Source organism: Taudactylus pleione, unplaced genomic scaffold (assembly GCF_031769625.1).
Source record: "Taudactylus pleione unplaced genomic scaffold, aTauple2 ptg000378l, whole genome shotgun sequence".
In the NCBI taxonomy this organism is placed as follows: Eukaryota; Metazoa; Chordata; class Amphibia; order Anura; family Myobatrachidae; genus Taudactylus; species Taudactylus pleione.
Window position 1 is genome coordinate 4348654 of NW_028284779.1, and position 10792 is coordinate 4359445.

Sequence of the window (10792 nt, forward strand, 5' to 3'; positions counted from 1 at the left end):
GTCTGCCCTATTCCACTTGTCCACATGTCCGTGGTTAAGTGGACATTGGGTACAACCGCATTTTTCAGGACACTGAGGACACTTTTTCTGACGTTTCTGTACAGTCTCGGTATCGCCTGCCTAGTGAAGTGGAATCTAGACGGGATTTGGAACCGGGGCCACACTACCTCCATCAATTGTCTAAATCCCACTGCACTAATGGCGGATACTGGATGCACGTCTAACACCAACATAGCAGTCAAGGCCTCAGTTATACGTTTTGCTTCAGGATGACTGCTGTCGTACTTCATCCTCCTCGCTAAGGACTGTTGGAGGGTCAATTGTTTAGTAAAAGTAGTGGTGTTCCTTCTTCCTCTCTGGGATGATGAACAACTCCCAGCAGCAGCAACAGCACTAGGAGGAAATGGTTCTTGATCTTTCCCTATTTTATTTTTATCGGAGAAAGTTTGGTCCTCCATTTATGTTATATTGATATATACGTGCGGCTAAGGCGCACACATACACAGAAAATAATTTTTTATTTTTGTTAGAGACTAGTGCACTTTGTGGGTTACACCACCCTTTAAGAAATGAGCCAGCCGGCCCTTTACTTATGGGACACAGGCGCACACTTGGCACTGCTCCTGTGTTGATGCACGTGCAGCCACAGTGCACACAATTCACAAACACAGAAAATATTTTTTTATTTGGTTTGGAGTGTACTTTGGGGGTTACAGCACCCTTTAACGGTCAAGCCAGCTGGACCTTTACTTATGACACAGGCGTACGCTTGGCGCTACTTTGTTGATGCACGTGTGGCTACTGCGCACACAATTCACAAACACAAAAATATTTATTTTTTTTGGAGTGCAATTTGGGGGTTACAGCACCCTTTAATGGACAAGTCAGCCGGCCCTTTACTTATGGGACACAGGTGCACGCTTGGTGCTGCTCCTTTGTTGATGCACGTGCAGCCACAATGCACACAATTCACAAACACAGAAAATATTTTTTTATTTGCTTTGGAGTGCGCTTTGGGGGTTACAGCACCCTTAAATGGACAAGCCAGCCGGCCCTTTACATATGACACAGGCGCACGCTTGGCGCTACTTTGTTGATGCACGTGCGGCTACTGCGCACACAATTCACAAACACAGAAAAAATATTTATTTTTTTTGCACTTGGGGGGAGCACCCCTGATGGACAGAGCACCCCCTGGACAACACTACAGGACCCCTTTAGGACTGGGACACTGCACAGGACTTTGGAGTGGACACAGCCACTATGGACAACTGACTTCACAGCACAGTACAGCCAGCCCCTATGGACTTTGGAGGAGTGGACACAGCCCCTATGGACAATAGCAGCACAGCACAACACAGCCAGCCCCTATGGACTTTGGAGGAGTGGACACAGCCCCTATGGACAACAGCAGCACAGCACAACACAGGCAGCCCCTATGGACTTTGGAGGAGTGGACACAGCCCCTATGGACAACAGCAGCACAGCACAACACAGCCAGCCCCTATGGACTTTGGAGGAGTGGACACAGCCCCTATGGACAACAGCAGCACAGCACAACACAGGCAGCCCCTATGGACTTTGGAGGAGTGGACACAGCCCCTATGGACAACAGCAGCACAGCACAACACAGCCAGCCCCTATGGACTTTGGAGGAGTGGACACAGCCCCTATGGACAACAGCAGCACAGCACAGCACAACACTACACTGCACTACACTTCACTACACTACACAGCCCAGCCAGCCCTAACTCCCACTCTCCCTCTTCACTGTCCACAGCCGAGTGAGAAAATGGCGTCGACATGGGTACCTTATATAGAATCCAAAACCCGCGAGACCCAGAAGACGGGATGATGACGTTTTATCTCGATTTCAGATCCGAGTCAGACGGGAAGAGTCGAGCCTGACTCGGATCGGCCTCGGATCGGGGGGGCTCGGGGGGGTTCGGATTTCAGAAATCTGAACCCACTCACCCCTAATATATGCAGTATATATATATATATATATATATATATATATGAGAGAGAGAGATACCAGGGCTGACTGCCCTGTGCGTTCATTGTTTGGTGCCCCCCAGTGCGTGGCGCAGTCTCATGTGCCAAAAAGGGGAGTGGTCTAATTTACATAGACAACACCCCTAGATGGCTCCATTTTGGGGGCATGCCAGTGTGGTATACGTCATGCTGGGGGCGAGTGCAGCACTCCGTCTGCAGCTGACCCCAGATGTCTACCTTCACTGAATGAACATGTGCATCCATTCTGCTTCATCGGCACAGCTGCTCTCTGCATAGCAAAGCAGAGCTACGGCGGAGATGAGTGTCCCCAAGATCCTGAACGCCTGCTGGATACTTTGGCCCGGGGGTGGAACAATGCCCAAAAAAACGGGACTGTCCTGCTGAAATTGAAATTGGGACAGTTGGGAGTACTGCGCCTCTATCGGGTGGCGCCCCTGTTCGGCTGCACTGGTTGAACGGCTCTAGATCTGGCCCTGATAGATAGATAGATAGATAGATAGATAGATAGATAGATAGATAGATAGATAGATAGATAGATATGAGATAGATAGATAGATATTAGATAGATAGATAGATAGATAGATATGAGATAGATAGATAGATATGAGATAGATAGATAGATAGATAGATATGAGATAGATGGATAGAAAGATAGATAGATAGATAGATAGATAGATAGTGTCGAAGCTGAATAATTGGCTGAGACAAGTTCAGTTTAAAATTTAATCGCGACGACGCCATTTTGCGACTGGCCTCAAGACACCATCTTGTGAATGGCAGCAAGACTCCATTTTAGAAAAGAAAGCTTACACAAGTGCCATTTTGTCAAAAATACATAGTACACAATCCACAGTGCAAAATTGCTAAAAGTAGCAATTTTGCTACTCACAACGCAAAGTTGCTAAAAAGTAGCACGAACAGCTTTTTCACAATCTTCCCCAAACACCTACCGACGGTGTTTAGCAGACATAAAATAACTTTGCAACACATTAAAATCACCACAAACATATTTGAGCAGTAGCAAAGTAGTGGTGTTTTCCCCTGCATTCACATTAACACATACGCGATGTAGCAAAAAGTAGCAAATTAGTGGTGTTTTCCCTGCACTTCATGTTAAACATAGGACAACGCAAAATAGCTATTTAGACGCACAGCCAGCTTTTTAGTGATCTTTCCCAAACCCATACTGGCATGCTCACACACATACACAGAAGCCTTTCCAACTTAGTGCTGGTCGCTAAGTGCCCCACAGACCCTCAAACGCACAACACAATTTAATGTAATTTCTCCCCGCATACACATTTAAAAGCAATGGTCCCGCAGCACGAAAGGAATGATTATTATTTGGTTTAATCGCAATGTCAGCATATGAAGAAATGAATGTTTTCTGTAACTATGGTTTAGTAAATGGCAAATGGACCGTGATTGGTGCCGTACTGATCTACTCTTTTCCCACAGCGTTCCGGTGGCATCGGTGAGGAGATCAGAACATGCGGCTACGAAATATGAATGATAGAGAGAATAACTCCTTGAAATGTTGTATGCCATAGTTTAGACTAGATTTATTATGCAGCGGGAAAGTGGACACAATCAGGCTGTTAGAGGCTGGTTTGAGTCTTTGCACTGACCTATGAATTGTACCGTAAGGGAAGAAGCAAGAAGAGGAACCAATGAGAACCTGCCAACGTATTCTATTGTATTGCTTATCCCAGTACGGGTATATATGTGAGTGCTCTGAAACGAGATGCCAGTCTGCGGTGGTCCTGTTATGCTGTTTCGACGAAGGTTTCATTACTGATGCCGGTATCTGGTCCCAGAGCGCACGCGTATGTATTGACTGTACCTTATGATCTAAATGTTTGTACAATTTAGTTTGCGCTCATTGTTAGATCATAGCGTGGTAACATCTGTACTTTTACCTGAATAATAATCTTTAGCGCGTTGGACCGCTATTCCACTGTCTTAGAGTCTTATTAATGGTATATTTAAAACACAGTGCTAATTAGCGACACCTTATGGTTTTAGGAGGTATAGGCAGGTTTTGTCTTAGAGGTTCTAGGCAGGTGAATCTTAGAGGTTTATAGGCAGGAATGTACTAAAGGTTCAGTTGCACGATTCAACAATAGATATGAGATAGATAGATAGATAGATAGATAGATAGATAGATAGATAGATAGATAGATAGATAGATAGATAGATAGATAGATAGATATGAGATAGATATCAGATAGATAGATAGATAGATAGATAGATAGATAGATATGAGATAGATAGATATGAGATAGATAGATAGATAGATAGATAGATAGATAGATAGATAGATAGATATGAGATAGATATGAGATAGATAGATATATAGATAGATAGAAAGATAGATAGATAGATAGATAGATATCAGATAGATAGATATCAGATAGATAGATAGATAGATAGATAGATAGATAGATAGATAGATATCAGATAGATAGATAGATAAATTGATAGATAGATAGATAGATATTAGATAGATAGATAGATAGATAGATAGATAGATACATGTAGTGTACATGATGTGTGACACATGTACTTCAAGTGTATGACAGGTGTACTAGACATTGACCCTGCCACAGGTGTACAGTATTAGACATGAACCCCCCCCCCCCGTGCGTTGTTCCTTGTTCTCATATTCCACATATTTATGTAACTCTACAAATAGGTCAGAAACCCAAAATTTGCTTCTATTTGCCAAATGTGTCTGTTTCTCACCTCACACACAGTTCCCATCCAGTATTCCCCTTTGTTGAAACTAAAATCTCCCCTGTCCCTGATTTTGCAGGATTCCAGGTCCAGCAGGCAGAACGAGGATAACTTGTATCTCATCATAATCATTTTTGTCCTCAAATATTGCTCATTCGCCCTCATACTGTATATCCAGTAATCTTGTCAGCGAGGAGTTATTACACGGATTTTTGTTAAATATATGTATGGACCCCGTGTTTTGATTTTGTTTTTGGCAAAACCACCCTCAAGTGTTTTGGTTTTGACTGTATTTCAGCCATTTTTAGGCTGTGAGCGATTATCGTCCCGGTCCATGCAATTAATGATAATAGTTCATATCAATCGTTCAGTGTACGGCCAGCGTTAGATAGGGATGAGTGAAGATGGAGTAGCCCCAGCAATGCTAGGCAGTACTCAGTCTCAGTCTGTCACAAAAGGCTCCGGGTTCAGTACAGTATTAGACAGGTTACTCATACATATAGTAGACGCTAAATGCTTCTGAAAACTTGGAGGGTTCTGTCTGAACAAAGTCAGAAACCTAAAATATCCTTCAATGGAGGTGATTCAATTGTTTACAAGACGGTTATTGTTTTAGGGCACCCGACGGAGCAATTCAATTGTTGCTCTTTTCTTGCTTGATAGTCGATGGCGCCGGCATTTGTACTCTCTCCCTCAGGAGGATACAAGCAAATATGTGTGATAAACCCGTGTTTAGGGCACCCTAACTGTGCAGTTTGGGCACCCTAACCAGGACTTTAGACGGGTGTAGCCATTTTACCTGGCTAAACCCTCTCTAATAGGGTGTAATTAATGGGCGCCCAGAACAATTGAATTGCAACACTGGGCGCCCATTAATTATTGCTACCCACACAACAATTGAATCGCCCCCAATGACTCTTATCCCGATATGGCAATGTAAAGGGAGTTACAGATACGTGTATGAAGCAGGTGCAGCCTGACTGTGGCTGCACCTGCTTCATACAGGCCTATGAAGATGTGGTGGGACTAAAATGATGTGATTCTCATAGAATTGCATCATGTTGGTCCAACCACTCCCCAATGAACTGTGATCCATTGACATTGTGCCCACCCCCCCCCTCTCCTCCTCCTTCTCACTTTACTAGGAAGTGGTGTAATGTGGGAGGACCACCTATTCCACCTACTTTCTGGGACAGTAAGCGAGTATAACCTACTTGCACCTCATGCCGGTAACTCCATCCATCTTCTCAGTCAATTGCATGGACATAACCTTCCTCCTACTGCAGGTGCTGAGCCTGGAGTTACATAACCATTGTCTTTCATTCCTCTTCTCAGGAAGCTCAGTAACGTCATAAATCTACTTACGAATCATCAAACAAAAAGTCTTAAATAAGACATTGACTAAATGACATCCACCGTTGTGTCCTTCACATTCTTGCAGCAACACCGATGTTGCGTAGTACAAGGGAGTACAAAAGTTGCCAGCTCCAGAGGACAAGTATAAACAATCCCAATGTACAAAAAAGAAAAAAGGCTTTAAACTGTACGTCTGGTAATTGCAGCCATTATAATGTCAGCAAGTGATATAAAGATAAAAATGCTTCTAACACTCAGAGTTAAGACTGGAGCTTAGAGGTTCCTGCTGATACTCCATTTATCACCACCAAATCTAGCAATTAAGATGATAGTTAATTAGCAAATCTTTTCATGTGTGCTGAAAAAAAAAGTGCACCTTATCTGGTAAATTAAAAGGCGTAATGTTATTCCAGAGGCAGAGGTTGGCTTTCGAGCAAGCCTTATTGTTTTTTAGGCTGAGCGTTCATTATACTTAAAGTGATACACTGTAATCACAAACATGAATGGTCGCTTATTATTAGAAATGTGCGGTTCGGTTTTGCTCAGATTAACTTGGATATGTTCGGATCTCAAAAACGGCATCATATTGGCTATCCGGCTGTCACTTGTTTTGGATTGCCAATAAGAGAAATCTGAACTACTGTAATCCGAACTTGATATAATTTGGCGATAAGAACCTGAATAAATCCGAACCCGCACATCTCTACTTATTATAGGGAGAGGCTACCATGTTTCTGCCTCTTTAGTCCCACATATATAAATGGTGGACAAAGCAGCAGTCACACAGGCCCCCGGGGTTACAGCAATTCAAGTACAACTTAATAAACAAAACAGTTTTCTAACTTTTTCGTCTACAGCACAAAAGTAAAAAATACAGTTAAATTGTTGAACTTTTTGCAAGTTTCAAATATTTGACCACAGTTTGAGCTAGTTTTGGGCAGTTAGGGGCTGTTCAAAAAGTCTCCAACCGTTTAGATGTTTGCGGCTATTACATTCAATATTCCTAGAGTCTGTTCAATGTAAGTGTAACACTTTCCTCCAATGTGAAACATGCTCAATATATGTGTAAGACGGTCTTCAACATGTTCAATGTGGTGCTCGTGCAGCTTTGGACTTTTTTTCATAGCGTGAATGCACAGTGAAAAAGCCATATGGGGGGCTAGCATAGACTGAGTGTAGTATTGTAGGTACTAACAAACCTTATGAACTATGCAGAGAAGAAGGTTGTAGATAAAACTCTTAGGAGGCAGATTTTGAATTAGCTGGAAAAAAAATTAGGGTCGACATGTTAAATGTCGACCATTTGACTGTTGACCATTTAACACTTAACACCTGCACAGTTGTCTATACAATGATGGTCAAACTAATGACCATGTCAGCTTTTTTACTGCTGACATTCAGAACCAGTCGACTTTTTGAATGTCGACCGACATACTGTCCACCTTTTGAACCATACCCCTGCCAGTCAAGTTTGGTACTTATCAAAAGGTGGTCTGCAACCTGTATAGCATAGTTACATTATACATATCCCCGGGTGCCCCTGATGAACACATGTGCTGCGTTAGGCTTCAAGCCCTTGGGAAAAGGTGGTTATGTATAGATCCCCTTCAGTAGATGTACCTGGAAGTGACGTGACGGCTAAAATGCAGTTCCAAACCCATAAAGGCCACCAAAAGAACAAATTTGTACCCTTGCTAGCTCGCCACGCTTCAGGCACAGTGGCTCACTTCGCACACCACAGGTTACTATTCCCACTCTATGTCCACGTGGATAGTAACTGATGACTTTGGAGTAACTGATGACATCAGGGTACATCTACTGAAGGGGATCTATCCGCTACCGGGAAACGTGCCAAATCAAGCTGACAAAACATAAGATCCTTTGACCAGGTTAGTGGTTTTACATGTCTACAGTACGGAATCGGTATGAATGACCGCCGGACCTATGTCCGGCAGTTCAAATCCCGACGCCGGAAGACCGGCACCAGTGAAGTTCCCGATGGGTAAGTAAACTAACCCTTAACCCTAACCCTCCCTTAGGGGTGCCTAACCCTAACCTCCCCCCCTAGTGCCTAACCTTAAGCCCCCGTAAGTGCCTAAACCTAACCCCCCGTCCCTGCAGCCTAAACTTAACCCTTCCGGGGGGGGTGTCTAATCCTAACCTCCCCCCGGGGGTGCCTAACCCTAACCCCCCTTCCCCTAGCCTAACCCTCCAAGGGGGGTGCCTAATTCTAAGTCCCCCCCAAGAGCCCCTAACCTAACCCTCACCTTCCACCCTGCTGCTGTCCATGCACCTCCGCCTGGCTTACCTTCGTTCGGTATGCCGGGCGTCGGGCTCCCGGCGTAGGGATAATGATAGGCGTTGGGATTTCGATGCCTATCATTAGTCCCCCGTCGGGATTGCACAGTCGGGAAGCCGGCGGTCAGCATTTCGACCGTCGGCTTCCTGACTGCATACCCTGCAGTACAGGTGAGATAATCATATTAAGTGTTTAGATTTGTGATAGCTAGGTCAAAGGAGGGAAACACCTTAGGTCTCAAGCCTCTAGGAGATATTTTTTGTTTTGTTTTGTATAATTCTCCAATGTGGCTAGGTCCTGCGTAACACTAATTTGTTTCTGTAGTATAAACCGTAAACAATTAAAGTCTCCCTCCCAGTTACTGTTAGGTAATGTGTCAGGAATAGATGTTGGGAAGATGTTGTTGATGTCCACACTTGTTTTCCTCTTAGAACTAATTTTTTAAACTAAAACTGGTCATGCTGTGTCGTACTGGGGCATGTAGAGCCCACTGGAAAATGCAGTGGTAGGGGTCCAAGCTTAAGGGGTGTGGCCAGCCACCTGTGGGGGTGTGACCAGCCAGCACAGAGGGACTTGCCCAACCATTTGAGAATATATGCAAAGAACAGGGGTCCTTTATAAAGTAGGGGACAGGCGTGTGTCAGAACAACCACAGTAATTAGCAGGAGGGCTAATCTTGGTATAGTTTCCATACAAACAAAACAAGCACCCAAGTTCATCCATGATCCTGCTCCCCCAAATTACTGACCCCTAGAAGAGGGAGTGGGGCCCGCAGACAGTGGGGCCCACCGGGGATTTTCCCTGTACCCCTGTGGGCCAGTCTAACTATGATGCTCCCTGTATTGGTGATATAATATATAAATAATAATATATTGGATTCTTGGCAAAGTTCACCAGGGTCTATGTCAAAATTAGGAGGTTGTATAATGACTATGCAAAAGCTATCAAGAAACTGAGATCACTCAGCAAAAATGGAAGTAGTATTTACAGGAGGAGCTGCTATGCCCAGTTACAGACAATAATTTAACCAGAATAAAATGTTATACCTGTATCAGGGACAGGAAATAGATAAACTGGCGACGCTTCCATAGAGTTTATATGGGTAAATAGCACAAGGAAAGAAAAGAAACTCACTTTGTGGGGGCACTACTTATCAAACGGGATGTAGTCGGTATTCCGGCATGCGGAATGCCGATGGTCTGAATACCAACACCGAAATACCGACAGGTCAGGATCCCGGCACCAGTATCCTGACCACCGGCATTCCGAAGGTAAGTATCGGGGTGTTAGGGGTAGGTTAGGGTAAGGCACTAGGGGGTGGGTTAGGGTTAGGCACCGGGGAGGGAAGGGTAGGATTAGGGTGCGAAGAGGGGGAGGTTAGGTTTAAGAACTAGGGGGGAGGTTAGGTTTAGGCACCGGGGAGGGAGTGTTAGGTTTAGGGTGCGGGGAGGGCAAGGTTAGGCTTAAGCACTAGGGGCGTAGGTTAGGGTTAGGCACCATGGAGGGAGGGTTAGGGTAGGGGTTAGGGTGAGACTTACCATTCTTTCATATGGGTGTCGGGATTCTGGCTGTCGGGATGCCGCTGTTGGTATTCTGACCAGCGGCATCCCGACAGACAGCATTTCATACCCAACCCTTATCAAACAACACTTAAAATACAATTTTATTATATATAATTAAAATATGACATACAAACATATAAAAAAAGATCCCAAATTAATTTTTGCATAAAGAAATGTATTTTTGCATCAAGCCCGGAGAACCAGGTACAAAAAAATCCCTAAGCAAAAACTTTCTGGAAAGGGGGGCAGCCAGGTTGGCACAGCAGGGGAGAGCATGGCATAAGGGGGTGTGGCAGGGACTTGACGTGGGAGTGGAACGGGGGGGTCGTGGCCCCACCCCTGGTACACAATGCCGAGATTACCAGCATTGTGAAGTAGGGGGTGCGACTATGATGCCACAATTCAGCGGGAATCGCGTCATGGCCTCCCCGCTGTGGGTAAGTGTGGAGAGGTGCGGGGTGGCTTGCCCACTTTTCCGGGTGGCTGAGAGCACCACCCGATTTTCGGGAGCCCCCTGGCTGTTCCGGTAGATTTGGCAAGTATGGTTTGCAGCATACACTGAACCGGCTGGTGACCTGTATAGACTACCGCCCCACTCCATTAAGAGTGTATATATAACAGTGAGTAGGGCTGTACCTGCTATATTATATCAATTAAATTAACACCACTTGTTCGGTAACTGGGCTGTTCATGGGAGCGGGGTATGCACAGACACAGTCTCTGGATTTTCTTTGCGAAAAAAATGCCCTATGATGTGCAAGGTGAGGATTTGCATGGACAGAGCTTTCTTGCAGGCTCTGCCCCTGCATGCGATATTTGATAC